Source organism: Rhodnius prolixus, unplaced genomic scaffold (assembly GCF_049639745.1).
Source record: "Rhodnius prolixus isolate KJV_2025 unplaced genomic scaffold, Rpr scaffold_6, whole genome shotgun sequence".
Lineage (NCBI taxonomy): Eukaryota > Metazoa > Arthropoda > Insecta > Hemiptera > Reduviidae > Rhodnius > Rhodnius prolixus.
The window spans coordinates 8,335,178-8,349,893 of NW_027411634.1; the positions used below are offsets into that span (position 1 = coordinate 8,335,178).

At 32.8% G+C, this 14,716-nt stretch overlaps 1 protein-coding gene across 2 annotated transcripts in view; it reads right to left on the minus strand.

The window, feature by feature from the left end:
* Nucleotides 1–11,360, minus strand: part of GluClalpha (glycine receptor alpha 1) — a 143,434-nt gene extending 132,074 nt beyond the window's left edge. The window contains exon 1 of one of the 2 annotated variants that reach the window (XM_074142160.1): nt 11,259–11,360. The gene's annotated coding sequence lies outside the window, so the exon portion shown is untranslated. The remainder of the gene's footprint in view (nt 1–11,258) is intronic. The other variant, XM_074142163.1, reaches the window with a different exon arrangement.
* Nucleotides 11,361–14,716: the final 3,356 nt, after the last annotated feature.

The window sequence follows — 14,716 nt, forward strand, 5'->3', positions numbered from 1 at the left end:
TAAATAGTAAAAATGTTCTTTGTTGTATAAATCATTATAACTTGTAAAAACAAATTATTTTGTTCCTAATAAATTATTATAAATTGTAAAAATGTTCCTTTCTTGTATAAATAATTATAACTTGGCCCCCCCACAAAAAAAAATTCCATTTTCATAAAAAAAAATGTCCATTTTACTTAAATATTCCAGAAAATATTTTAAGAAAATCACATATATTCCACATAATTGACGAAAATAAATGCATATTTTAATTAAATATTTGGCATTTTTAAATACATAAAAATCCGTTCCTTAGATATTACTCTGACATATCGCAGATGAAATTTAATGTAAAAGTAAAGTAGGCACCAAATTTAAGTTTTTCATGAACTATCAAGTAATAAATAGTTATATTTAAATAACAAAATAAATTATATTATTAAATATAATTTATAATATTAAATAAATAGCTAGTAAATCAGCTATAATATTTAAATTAAAACCAACAAACAAAATCATGCTATAAAGGACATTATTTTAAATATTTTGCTTCGTTATTCCTCATAGCTAATTTCAAAAATAGTTCAATACTAAAAATAGTTAAGTGCAAAGTTCTTCGGTATTTCAGATTAATTATTCTTATTTATAATTTCAAATTTTAACCTGGACGTAGGTAACCTACTAGTAGATTCTTTAGATCAGTGGTTCCCAATACCAGTGGTCCACAGGAACTTAAAATATGGTCCGCGAAACACTTAACATTTTTAAAATAATGATATATTTATTTAACATGCGTCCGCGTGTGCGGCGACGGCGCGGTGAATAGGACGTCGAGCGAGTTTAGAGCGCCTAAAAAACAAGTCCAAGAGTCGACTAAAAGCAAATGATGATGTGCGCGTCGCTATGAGCAATCTCAACAATTCCAGGATTACCCATCTTGTTAAGAAAATGCAAGCTCAAAAAGCACATTAATATAATTGAAAACATAATCACAATGTTAATTGAAATTTAGTTTTAAAATCTAAAAGTAGTTTATTGTTATATTGAACCTGTGGCCCCTGCTAACAAAAAATTATTAAAATGGTCCATGGTCTTAAAAAGGTTTGGAACCACTGCTTTAGATCCTAGATTTGGGTATTCAGATATGTTTTTACAAAAATAACTGTACATGTAAGAGAGTGTACGTTGTGTTCTGCAGAGTTAATAGGGAAATTATACACTTTTTTGTTCCTGCAATACAAACCTGTTATGCGTGTTTAGTATACCCAGACTAGACTAAAAATTCATTTTAGTCTAGTCTGGGTATTTAATTATTTTACAAGATTTATTTCATTTCGTTTAAAAAAACGTATATTCTATTTTTAATTAATGAAATTCTTTAAAAAATATCTTATTTTTATTCCACTGCAGTAATTTTTAATAGAACAATAATAATCAAGACCAAATATTTGGTAGTTTAAACAGAAGCAAAAAAAAATGTCGATGAAATGTCTGTTGACAAATTGTCACAAATATCAACAGAGGAATACAAAAATGTAGGATAATCAACAGTGAGCGAGGATGTTGATTATGTTTACTTTAGAATACATGGAAATCCGTAGATTTCCCGGAAAAAATTTTTTTTATCTCCTTCCTGGTTTGTCTGCCCAATTTACCACTTTTGTTACTACAAATTCCCAACCCATATTCACAATGTCACCACTTTTATACTGTTGTTAAAACTTTTGTTCTAACAAGGTTTATTCACTCTATAAATATGTTTTTCCTGATTTTCAAAATAATTGAATTTTATTAAATAAGACGGAACTGACTATTGATGGTAGGTCGCAGACATTAAGACCACGCCTACTTAACACGTAAAAAAATCTTAAACAATTTTCGTGGGCCACCGTTTTAAATAATAATTATAGGTATATTTAAAAAAATGGAAATCTCATAATTAAGTAATCCTAATATAGATAATTACGCCAATTTGATTGGTCTTCTCACAATCAGTTCAATCCAACATTTAAACAGCGTGTACTCGTACTACTTTATTATAGAAATACAAAAGTTAAGATCCATCATAGTGAGTGAATAATAGTAGATTAATAATAATAATTAAGAATTCATGGACAATCTTTTATCCTTTTAATTGAACATTAATTACTTTAAATTAAATTTATTTCAAAAGATAAACTAATTTTTTTAACCTTTTTTTAATGTATTCAAGTAAGAATATGAAAGTAATATTTTAAGTATGAGGGTCGTTTGAAAAGTCCGTATCGAGGTTATGTTTAGTTAGTAGCATCTCTCGGAAGAACACACACCAAGTTTCAGCCAGATCGGTCTATTTCTTTGTGTTTGGCATTCGTTTGAATCGAGGAAGTCGAGTGATTTTCAAAAAATGGACGAAAAAGAATTTCGTGTGTTGATTAAACACTACTTTATGAAAGGCAAAACGCTTCAGGAGACTAAAGAGAAGCTTGATAAACATTATAGTGACTCTGCACCTTCGATTAGAACAGTTTATAAGTGGTTTCAAAATTTTCGGAGTGGCCATAAGGGCACAAGTGACGCTGAACGTTCTGGACGCCCTGTTGAGGTTACTACTCCAGAAATCATTGATAAAATCCATGATATGGTGATGGATGACAGAAGAGTGAAGGTGCGTGAGATTGCTATTGCTGTGGGCATCTCGAATGAAAGGGTGCATAATATTTTGCATCAACATTTGGACATGACAAAGCTATCCGCAAGATGGGTGCCGCGATTGCTCACGCTTGACCAAAAACGAAATCGTGTGAAGTGTTGCAAGGACGGTTTGCAGCTGTTCCAGAAGAATCCGCAGGACTTTAAGCGTCGTTTCGTCACTGTGGATGAAACATGGATACATCACTACACTCCTGAGACCAAAGAACAATCTAAACAATGGGTTACCAAGGGGGAATCTGCGCCAAAAAAGGCGAAGACCGTTCCTTCTGCCGGAAAGATTATGGCGACTGTCTTTTGGGATTCGCAAGGAATAATCCTCATCGACTATCTGGAAAAGGGTAAAACTATTACAGGTGCATATTATTCATCGTTATTGGACCGTTTGAAAACCGAGCTGCAAGAAAAACGCCCACGATTGGCCCACAAAAAAGTCCTTTTCCATCACGACAACGCACCAGCTCACACCTCAGCAGTTGTGGTCGCAAAATTAATGGAAATAGGGTTCCAACTCGTTTCACATCCTCCCTTTTCTCCAGACTTGGCTCTCTCGGACTACTATTTGTTCCCCAATATGAAGAAATGGCTGGCGGGAAAAAGATTTTATTCAAACGAGGAGGTGATTGCATAAACGAATGGCTATTTTTCAGACTTGGACAAATCCTATTATTCGGAAGGGATCAACAAACTAGAGCAGCGTTGGACGAAGTGTATAAGCCTAAAAGGAGACTATGTTGAAAAATAAAAAAGGTTTACCCCAAAAAATTAAGTAGTTTTTATTTTTGCACGGACTTTTCAAACGACCCTCGTATGTTTAAAGTTTTTTTATTTTGTAGGCCGTGCATTCAGTTATATATTTTATTTTAATTTTACCTATTTCTTTTTCTTTTAAGGAGCATTAAGAATCGTTTTTAGAGTGACGATGAACACCATTCTTACTTTATACTATAATTTAAATTAATTCACAAAACAGAACCCCCTGTAATATATAAATCCACATAAAATACAGTTATTCATTTATCTTATCTTAATTAAGTAATCATAGAAATTAGGTATGCGAACTCCACTTTCTAACAGTGAATCTGTAATTAGGGAACTGTTAGCATGATAATTAGATAATGATTATGATAAGGTAATTTCTCCGTTCTGAATATTTACGTTTTTTGTTATTAAACAAATATTTATCATGGAATTAAATAACATTAATAGTGGTAGAATGAAAAGAAATTTAAATTCCATTCCCATTTAATTAAAAATCATAGTTTTAATTAAATTTCTAGAAAAAACAAATTCAAAACTATAAGAAACACTCACAGACTTTATATTTTTTGATGCAGGGCTCTCGAAGCCAACGAATTTAAACCAGATTTTGAGATCAGAAATGAATTGTGAAAACTTTTTTTTCTTGGCTTCCTTGGCTCAGGACCCAAGAGAGCCAGACAACCTTGAGAGTGTAGGGAAAGAAAAGTATTGAGGAAGAGATATGGTCCTGTGAATGAGGGAGGAAGATGGAGAATCCGCGTCAACTGTTTACCCTGTATGGAGAAGCAGACATCGTTCAATTATATCAAAAAAGGAAGATTAAGTTGGTAAGGGACATGTGGAGAGGATGGTGGATAACCGCATCTTTAAACGCCTTTTATATGGAAGGCCCCCGGAGGCGTCAGAATAAGAGGTAGGCCAAGAATGAGATGGCTTGATGACGTCGAGGGGGATTTGAAGAAAATAGAAGTGCGAAGATGGAGACTGAAGGCTCTTGATAGAGTTCAGTGGAGAGCCTTGGTCGAGGAGGCCCTGGGTCCAGGACTGTAGCGCCGAAGAGGAGGAAGGAACCTCCCTGTCTTGCGCCTTAACTCGCTAACTCCCAATCTGCGTAAATCCTGCACCACATCCTCTAACCATCTCATTCTAGGCCTGATCCTCGACATTCTACCACCTAGGTGACCATCCACTGCTTTCTTGAGCATTCTCTCTTTTCCCCATTCTTTCTACATTCCCAATCCATCTCAGTCTACTGTCTTTTTCATACAAACATAAAGCCATCTACAACAAGTAAATCAACTGACTTCAGAGACGAGAGAAGAGTCAACAGAGCTGACTTTCCGAAAGTAATTCTTCATTACTGACCTCTAACACCGCCCCTAAACGCCGAATAGAGTTGTTGGAAAGCGAATGAGATAAAAGGTGTGTGATTGGTTAATGGAGAATATTAAAATAAATTTTAATTCCAGTCTCGCATCAATTTTGGCTCCGCTAAAGACTCAAAATAATAAAACTAGAACGAACAAATAAGCCTTGCTAACCAATTTATTACCTACTGCAATCACTAAAACAGTGGAAACTTTTTAACTTGGCTATAAATTTCCCAAAAGGACATGAACATTTACGATCCATTTTCAAAGTTACCAATCCCTTTACTAGAGGGCACCACTTTACATCTAAACGGTTCAGCAATAAAACAAGAAAATTTCATACATAAAAAAAGAAAAAGAAAGAAAAATGATCGCCGCCATATCCTATCCATCTCCTCTTTCAGGTGTATGACGTCATAAAAAAAATAGAGAGAGAGATGAATGTAACATTCACGCACAAAATGTATTATAACCCACTAAAACCCATGTCCATTGTCTAGAGAGCCCCATGTTCACTCAGGACTCTCAACAAAAACCCAGCACATCTACCAGACCCATCATCCTGCTCTTCGTTTTCCCTCTCAATCGTACCTCTCTTCAAGACTATATAACCGGATACTGAACATTGTAAACATAATATTCCACCACCACATTTTTTTTATATACATTAGAATTTTTTTATAGGATTTACAAAAATAAGATATTTATATCCACTGTATGAACGATAGTGGAGTTAACAGCATTGCTAATATTTAGAGCCTAAATATGTACAATAATAATTAAAACTGTCCGGCAGGACAGTTGTATAAAGGTTAATCGTTAAAAAGTGCACGAAAAAGCGTAACGTTCAAATATATACATACGAGTATATTTAATTTAAGGTGCTAAATCGCCTGAAGTTTTATCAGTTCACTGCCGGCCTTTTTACAACATTCTCTCGGTAGAGACAACACTGTGAGCTATAAGAAGCTCTAAGGAAGAGAAAATTTAAGGACCAACAGCTGGATTTGAACCTGAGATCTCCACATGGAAGTTACATTAATACTAACACTATACTAGTACGCTAACCACTGAGATAATCTCTTCTTTATCATGTTTTAGTGAATAGTTACTTTTAAAAAAAAATTTGTCTATTTGAAATATATATGTATTTCTTACTTGTGATAATTTTTGCAGTTATTATCAATAAATTGTTTGCAATGTAAAACATTTTATTTTAATAGTTCAAAACATATTAGGACGATTTTAGTAAGTGAAAAATTATGATCTGGGACGTTAAAAAAATCAGAAAGAAAAAAATAATATCAATTTTATTAGGCCAGAAACTTTGTGGCTTAAAAAATTAAATAAATAATTTACACTTAATTTTGAAAATATTATAAGAGTTTTAAGTATTTGATTACATTCTGTCGTAGTTATGGTTCTCAGTCGTCAACGGTCTGTCTTTTTGTCTCAGTCGATGGTATTGCTTTGGTAGGCTACCTAGGAATATGTCTGTCCTGAGTATGATGTCTTTAATTGTGGATATTTGCAGCTCGCTGGGTATTCGCGCAATCCGTGGGTGCCGCCATGGGACTTTCAAGAATAATATCCTAAAATAAATTGTCTGCTCCTGATTGTAGCGCTTTGACAAAAGACCAAATTTGTACTCACAGATTTCTAGTTGCTGGGTTATGTTGAACCCATTACCCACACACACACACACACACAACTACTCCTTCACTAACAGACCTTGAACTAGAAAATCTAGAGGGTAAGAAGAAGTAAAAAATTTGAAAATGGAAAAAGGATAATTAGAAATTAGTAATTCCTCAAAAAACCTCCAATTACGTGACATATTTAACTGAGAAATATTTCAGAATAAAATAAAGGTCAAATGTGTACCTGGCTTAATAATAAATAGTAATTTTAATTAGGTACTAAATTTTTCTAGAGCTTCAGATGAGCTTAAGTTTTCATTATCGAAAAAAAAATTTATTTCCCCCCAAATTTAATTACAGCAATGGAGGCAGTCAAAATTTAGGATTTAAACTAAAACTTGATTTATCAGTAAAAGTTACATGTTACTTAAAATCCTGGATTTACTAAATGTTCATTTAGTTTGTCACCAAAGTAAACATACGTACAAGGCAGTTAATGGCGGTACGTGACACTTAGTAATGACAGTAATTTGACGTTAGTATCGTTTGTAGACAGAGAAAAAGAGAGCGCTAGATTGATTGAGAGAGATAAGAAAGATTTCAATAAAATGTATTAATTTTATTTTAATGAATGAATAAAAAAAGAAGCAAAGTAATACCTAATTTTTCAGACGAGCTTAAGTCTAACTACCAAATTATTTTAATGAATGAAATACTACTTTAAGATTCAAAAAATTAATAGAAAGATTGTTTAAATCCCTACTTTGGACCAAAATACTTAGGTATTGGAGCAATTTTTATTAAAACTGTCCGGTAGGACAGTTGTATAAGGATTGATCGTCAAAAAGTGCACGAAAAAGCGTAACGTTTAAAAACACCCAACTTTGACAATTTTTTTCTCTTTTTCTATAAAAGATAAAATTCCCAAATTTTCTTTAAAATATAGGGCAAACCCTCCTTTATAACTGTAATTTTTTTGCAACCCCCCAGACCTAATAGATTTCGAGAAAAAAGTTGCCGAAAATGAGCAAAAACGGCATTTTCAGAAATTGTTGTTGTTCTTCTTCTTCTTCTTCTTGTTGTTGTTGTTGTTGTTGTTGTTGTTGTTGTTGTTGTTGTTGTTACCTTTTTTGTAAACTACGTAGCGCCTAAACGCGAGAACCGATTTTCATGAATGAGGTGACATTCGATTCGGAATTTTATGTAGATGTGCCTTTTGGGGGTCTCGACGCTGTACACCGAATTAGAGAGGAGTTAGCCCCCTTTATGTAAGGCCCCCTTCAAAATTATTATTACTAATTACTCTGTAAATCTTAGCCCGATTTTGATAAAATTTGGTAGGATGATAGAGTTAGGGCTCCCCTACGTAACATTAAAGCGGCGATCTGCTCTTACGCTAGTTAAGGGGAAGTATAGCAATCGTTTCAAATTATCGACAAGTGAACTGATTTTCATGAATGAAGTGTCATTCGAATCGAAATTTTGTACAGATTTGCACTTTAAAAGTCTCGTCGCTATGCCTCATATGGAGGGGAGTTTGCCCCACCCAAGTAAGGCCGTTTCTAAAACTATTATTACCAATATTTCTATAACGCTTTGTCCGATTTTGATAAAATTTAGCACGAAGAAGTGATTAAAGCTCCTCTACATGGCTGTGAAGTGCCATCATGCTCTTACACCTACTAAGAGGAAGTACTGAAATCGTTAAAATTATCAATGGGTGAACCTATTTACATTAATGAATTGTCGTTCGATTCAAAATCTTTGCCTCTTTGCCTTTTAGGGAGAAGTACTGTAATCGCCCGTTTATTTTTCTTACTCCTCTTAAAAGGAAGGTCTGAAATCGCAGTTTAAATTTGCTTTTTACGTACAAATACCTTCCTATTTTATTCAAAACGTTTTCTCAAAAAAATTGTTATTGAGGATGGCAACTATAATCATTCTTTAAAAAGATCTCTCCAGTGGTAGTTACGGTTCCGACTTAACACCTTATCAGGTTATAATGATAGAATTGCTTATTCCAAATTTAAAAAAAAACAGTAAAGCAGATATGTAACTTAGCAAAATAGACAAAAATGAAAATCTATCCAAAAGGTACAAAAATCTCCTTAACAAAAACTTACAGTTTAAAATGTTAAGTATAAGGGTTGATTAAACGCCAAAAGGTACACAAATCAGCTAGTACCCAACATTTCATTCATGCTTAGTTGATATAATTTAAGTAATTTTGCTGCATTAACTTTTCCTTCACATTTTTTAGAATTTATTAGATGTCACACACCCTTATGCTGGCCATTTTCATCTACAAAATATTTGTTCAAGAAGCACTGTAGATTGACTTTAATATCTATTAATCTATAATAATCAAACTATTAATTACAGGTTAAAAAGAAAACGTTATAAAAAATAAAAAAAATTACGAGGCTACAAAATTTAAAAACTTTTTTAAAAAAATGCTTACACCAACATACATCAATGATTTCGATTATTTTATTTTTAATAAAAATCGTCTGTTTAAGTTTATTCTTCGATTAAAGTAATTGTTATTTTATGTAGTAGTCAAACGTTTATAATAATAATAGGTAATAATTATCTGGCTTTATCGCAAATAATATAGTTTTCTTCAATTACATTCTCAATCTAGGTGTTCTTCTCACAATGTTATATATATGTTATGTAATATAAAATAAATAAGTATTGCATACCTTTAGGACAGCTAATTATTCCAGTATTTTACTGTAAGTAAAATTAAATTACAATTGAGAAATGAATAATTGTTGTTGAATAATCTACTTGTTATTTACTGTGTGTTATTTGTGCTCACGAATATTTCGGTAAGACGAATTCAAGTCTGAAATATTGTTTTAAATCCTCCGTGATTCAAATTTAAACAGTAGCCGACTCTAACTTTGTCTTTTTCTACTTTAACATGCATGTATAAGATGTGACAACTTCAGAATAAAGGGCATATTAAAGATAAATCAGAAGAATAATTTGGATTAGAGTTAAAATAAGGTACCTATTTAAAAACGAAGATATAATATACATTTTATCATAATTATAACCAAATAATATTATGAACGAACTGGCCAGCATAAGGGTCTGTGACATCTAATAAATTCTAAAAAATGTGAAGGAAAAGTTAATGCAGCAAAATTACTTAAATTATATCAACTAAGCATGAATGAAATGTTGGGTACTAGCTGATTTGTGTACCTTTTGGCGTTTAATCAACCCTTATACTTAACATTTTAAACTGTAAGTTTTTGTTAAGGAGATAATACATAGTACTCAAATTTCTATAAAATAGTTATATTTTCGGAAAAGCTTAACATCCAGTAAAAATTTTCCCCATAAATGCCAATTTTGAGATGAAAAAGTACAATGTAGTCTGCTTATTGTGGGACTGTTATAAGATCTGTTATTTGCTTGTATGTGTTTGTCTATGTGAGATTGTGTGGTTAGCATAACTCAGAATTCAGTAAATTGTGGAAATTTCATATTTACTATCCAGTAGGACAGTTGTATAAAGATTAATCGTAAAAAAGTGCACGAAAAAGCGTAACGTTCAAATATATACATACGAGTATATTTAATTTAAGGTGCTAAATCGCCTGAAGTTCTTTCAGTTCACTACCGGCCTCTTTACAACATTCTCTCGTTACAGACAACACTGTGAGCTATAAGAAGCTGTAAGGAAAAGAGAAAATTTAAGGACCAACAGCTGGATTTGAACAGTTTTGAATGGTTAGTTACTACTAACAAGGAGGGCCGAAATATAAAATGCAATTAATCTAAAGCAGAATTTATTATAAATTGAGAAGTGCATTTTTCAGATTAATAATTGTTTTAGTTATTGCATCCTTGTGGCTACATAAATTCTATTTGATACAATTTCAGAGGATCATCTATTTAAGGTAATTTTGGGTTGGAAATTGGGAAAGCTGATTTTCCTCTAATGTACCACTATTGTAAAATATTCGGTTTTACAATTAATCTAATTTGGACGAAAATTAGATGACTTAGCAAAGAAGTTTTCTTATACTTTCTTGTATGGAAAAATATTTTTGTATATAAATTGAATTTTGAATCTTGTTTAAGTAATTACCAATAACAAAACAGAGCGTCAAATATGTTCTTAAAGAAGAAAACAGTTATATTTAGGCGAACCTTCTTTTCAAAAAATATTTTCAACCGAAATTATATAGTATTCTTACTTATTTTTCCCCTGTTGGGGGGCCTCTCCCCCCCAAAAAATGGACACTGGGAAACTAGAAAATAATGAAAATAAAATTGAAGTTAATTTGGTGAAGCAGTGCCATGCCATAACCTAGTCGGCTTGCTCCTACATACTTCAAATACAAATATGGCTACCTTGTAGATTTGTCTCTTTTTTTTTGGCTAAGATTTTTGACATTGAATAATATTAAATAATAAATTATGTTTTAGACATTTTAGTGAAAATTTTCCATGTATTTTTGTTTATAATAAGTTATTTGAAAGAAAGAAAAAATCAAGTAATCTTTAGAATTAATGAAATCACGTTTTACTTAGAATCTGCTTTATCTTAAAATTTCTAAGGTTATGAAGGTTTAATTTATTTTTTCTTACTGTATGAGAAATTGTATTTTCTCATGAAGGTATTATTTTTTCAATTTCTTTATTATTTTTCAATTATTTGTGATGATAACATTATTATTTTTCTTTATTTGGAAGAAAAGGACGAGAAAAAGGGTTTGCCATATTTTATTTTATTTATTGGAATAAAGTTTTCTCTTTATTTAATTGAAAGATAAAAAATGAAACAATTTCCTACCTGGCCCGCAGAAGAGGTGAGTATGTTATCACATAGCAAGCAAAACTGAACGCAGGTAGGTGAGCGTATTGAACGTAATAGAAGGACCCCAGCACTCTCTGTCCCAGCAGTGGCGTATATATCGGCGCACACTCTTAACACAACCCGCGACCCAGATCCCCGGCCGTCACCATGACAACAAGCACGCCGCATCCCTCTAATATAATAGTGGGTGGGGGGTGGGGGAGGCCCATTGCTGGTGGAGCATGGGATACACAGGCACAGGAGCCGGAGGACCACGACCATCGTTCCACTGTTCAACGGACCAACCGACGACGGACGCAGCACAATCTTCTACATACATACGCGCGACTGGTTTTTCGCCAGTCAAATCTTCTGTTCGTATGTCTGATTGCATGTGCCGTTAGTGAGCCTTATTGCTCACTCTCGCTGTTTCATATTCTTTCTTATATATATATATATATAAAACTCCACCTATTTGCATAATTTTTTTTTTCATTTCATTTTAATTTCTATTCTTTTCTGCGAAGGTGTCCACCCACATACGTAATTGTAAAAGGAGGCGAATTCCTTCCTTTTGGGTTTCTCTTATTCCTTATAAGGAAAGGATCGCATCGTGGTCTAACGTGGTTTATGTAAGGACACTATGTTGATTGTATAAAACAATAATGGAAACGAACACATAAATTTTCTCCCTGTACACTTCTCATCCCTAAAGGACAGTGAAACGTTTTAAATAGTTGTCCATCCAAAAGTTGAAAGGTTAAAGGACACACTAAATCAAAGACAAAAAACTCACTGGAAACTAGGACGAAATATTTTGATTGCGACACGCCTCTGAGACAAGAGATTAACATAACATTTAAAATATCTTAACCAGAGGAACTACTTTGGTAAAAAAACACCAAGAAACTAGATCATTCTTAAAATCAATCTTCTGGAAACAGAATTTGAAAAATAAATGTGGAAAACTTTTATGAACGCAGCGACGGTCTACGTAAATGCAAAAAAAGAATCGAAATAAGTGCAATGTCTATCATTAACATCAAAAACCTCTGCAAAAATCTGATCATTCCAAATACATAAATAAATAAAAGAAAATGGAATTTAACGATAGATGAGTTCCCATGAAATCTATAGAATGAGCCAATAAAAATGCCTTAAATATATTGGACGTATGTATCCACTTTTTATATTCCTTCAGAACTGGATTCTCCAATAAAAATAGTCATTAATTTTATCAGGAAAAAAAGTAAAAATTTTTAGAGGCAATAAGTAGACATCAAGTATGATCATTGCCGAAGTCCACATAAACTTAACCTGCCAATACACTGATTAGAATCATCTATTTTTTATTCAGTTTTAAGGGGGAAAAATGTAATTGCAATAAAAATAGTTATTTATTGAACTAGTGAGAGAAGATTGCTACCTTTAAATGTTTAATAACTTCCTTTTTTTTTCGGCTGTCGTTTCAATAATGTAACATAAGAGATAACCTCAAAAACTTAACCTGAATATTTGAAAGGCTAACCGCTGAATATTTGATTAACTTGAGCATTGGAAGTGTGAAAAATTAAAGAAAAACAAAATGCAATTGCCAAAATACTCGTATATCTCAACCTAATTTTTTTTTTTTACTGCACGCGAGTGCATGCAGGTCTTAAGATTTAGAATCTGCATTATCAGTGTAACTTTTACCTCAAGAAACGCGTAACAATGGTAAAAAAGTATGGCCCTTGATTTAATGGTTAATATGAGAAATATTTAAAATAAAGTATGTTTGCTACTCGCTTCCGTAAACGATTCCCCTAATTGTCGCAGATTAAATGAAAATTATAACTTATTGCATAATTATTAAATACTTTAAAAGGTTATTCTGTAGAATAAGGAGGACACCATTTTCTTAATGGTATAATTCAGTGGTTAATTTAATGGGAAATTGTATCGGTGTTTACCGGTGGGTCGGAGAATATCTTGTAACGGAAATAGTAGGACGCAGAAAAGAAGGGAAGAAGGTCCCAATGTGGCACTACTTTCCGCCATCCTAATTCCATCTGGATGGAAGATTTAGTTAATGAACTTGGCAAGCGTTTTGGAGGTGTTACCATCGTGCTATCACTGGAAACAGGAATACCAACGACTGTAAGGCAACCTAAAAAAAACAGACAGATAGAACGAAACATGGCCGTTAGATTTTCTCTACTGTTATTTAATGTCTGCGTTTATTGCTTTTTACTCACTTCCGTTAATTACTTAAAACCTTTTTTAGGATATTTAGTGGCTATAAACAAAAGTAGTTTTTGAATCATTTGAATGTTTCGTAATTATGAACAATGCTTTTAACATTTTTTAATAATAAAAGTTATCAAAACTGAAACGACATTCTTTTTAAAATAACACGTACTTAACTTTAAACTTGGAATTCTTTCCAAGTTTGTGAATAATTCACAACTCTCTGACTACTATTCTCAATGTTCTATCATGATAAATGTCCTTTTAGTAACGAAAATTCCATATATTTGTAACTAATTAGAAATGAATCAATAAGGAGCAGCTTAGAGATTCAATCCTTCGTAACCAAGCTGGAGAATTGGCAGTGGAGTGCTTTGGCCACGTCTACAGGGAAAGCGGAGAGGAGAAGATTAGGTGCTTGACGGAGGCCAAATCAGAAGGCCGTAGATCAAGATTGGGCTATTTGGATTACATCGAGCGATTGGCACAAAAGCGAGGCCTTCTATCCGAAAACTGGCAAATAACAGAGAAGAGTACATCCGATGGTTGAAGGCCTAAGCTACTCGTATCTAAAGCTCGGCGCTGAAAGTGATAAGAGCGAAGACAAAGAAGAAGAAGAAGAAGATATTTGTAACTATTTCTTTTTACGACTTATCATTTTTGGTAAGTCTATTCGGATTTAGTCAGCGAGTGAATCCATGTCTAGCCCAGTTTAGACTACATTGGATTAAGAAATATTATTATATTACCGGTGATAAAATCCAAGACTATTGCTTTAGAATTGGTACTAAATCAGTAAAAGATTACAACAATTTTAATTTATTTTAAGTTGAATTGAAGCAATTTATGCTTGATTTTAATAAGGCAACATCTCTGTAACACTGTAATTGACTTTAAAGGCGCCACGATAGCCGAGGCGGTTAGAGGCAAGACTAAGATGTATTGTGGTGCTAGATTCAATTCCTTGTCTTAGCCTTGGATTTTATTAGTGGTGTAAAAAAGAAATTTAAAGTAAAGTATAGTTTATGGTACAGCCTTCCAACAGCGGCCACGACACCCATCCTTAGTTGGACATAAAGCCCACCTGAAGTCCTCTTCCTAAGTTTTACTTTTTACTTTAATTGAAACCATATGTTTATTATTATTTAAAAATCTTTTAAATTAAAATAAAAAAATATTGCAATTGCAGAGAGCCTTGAAGATAAATTGTGAGGTTAAGAAAAGGA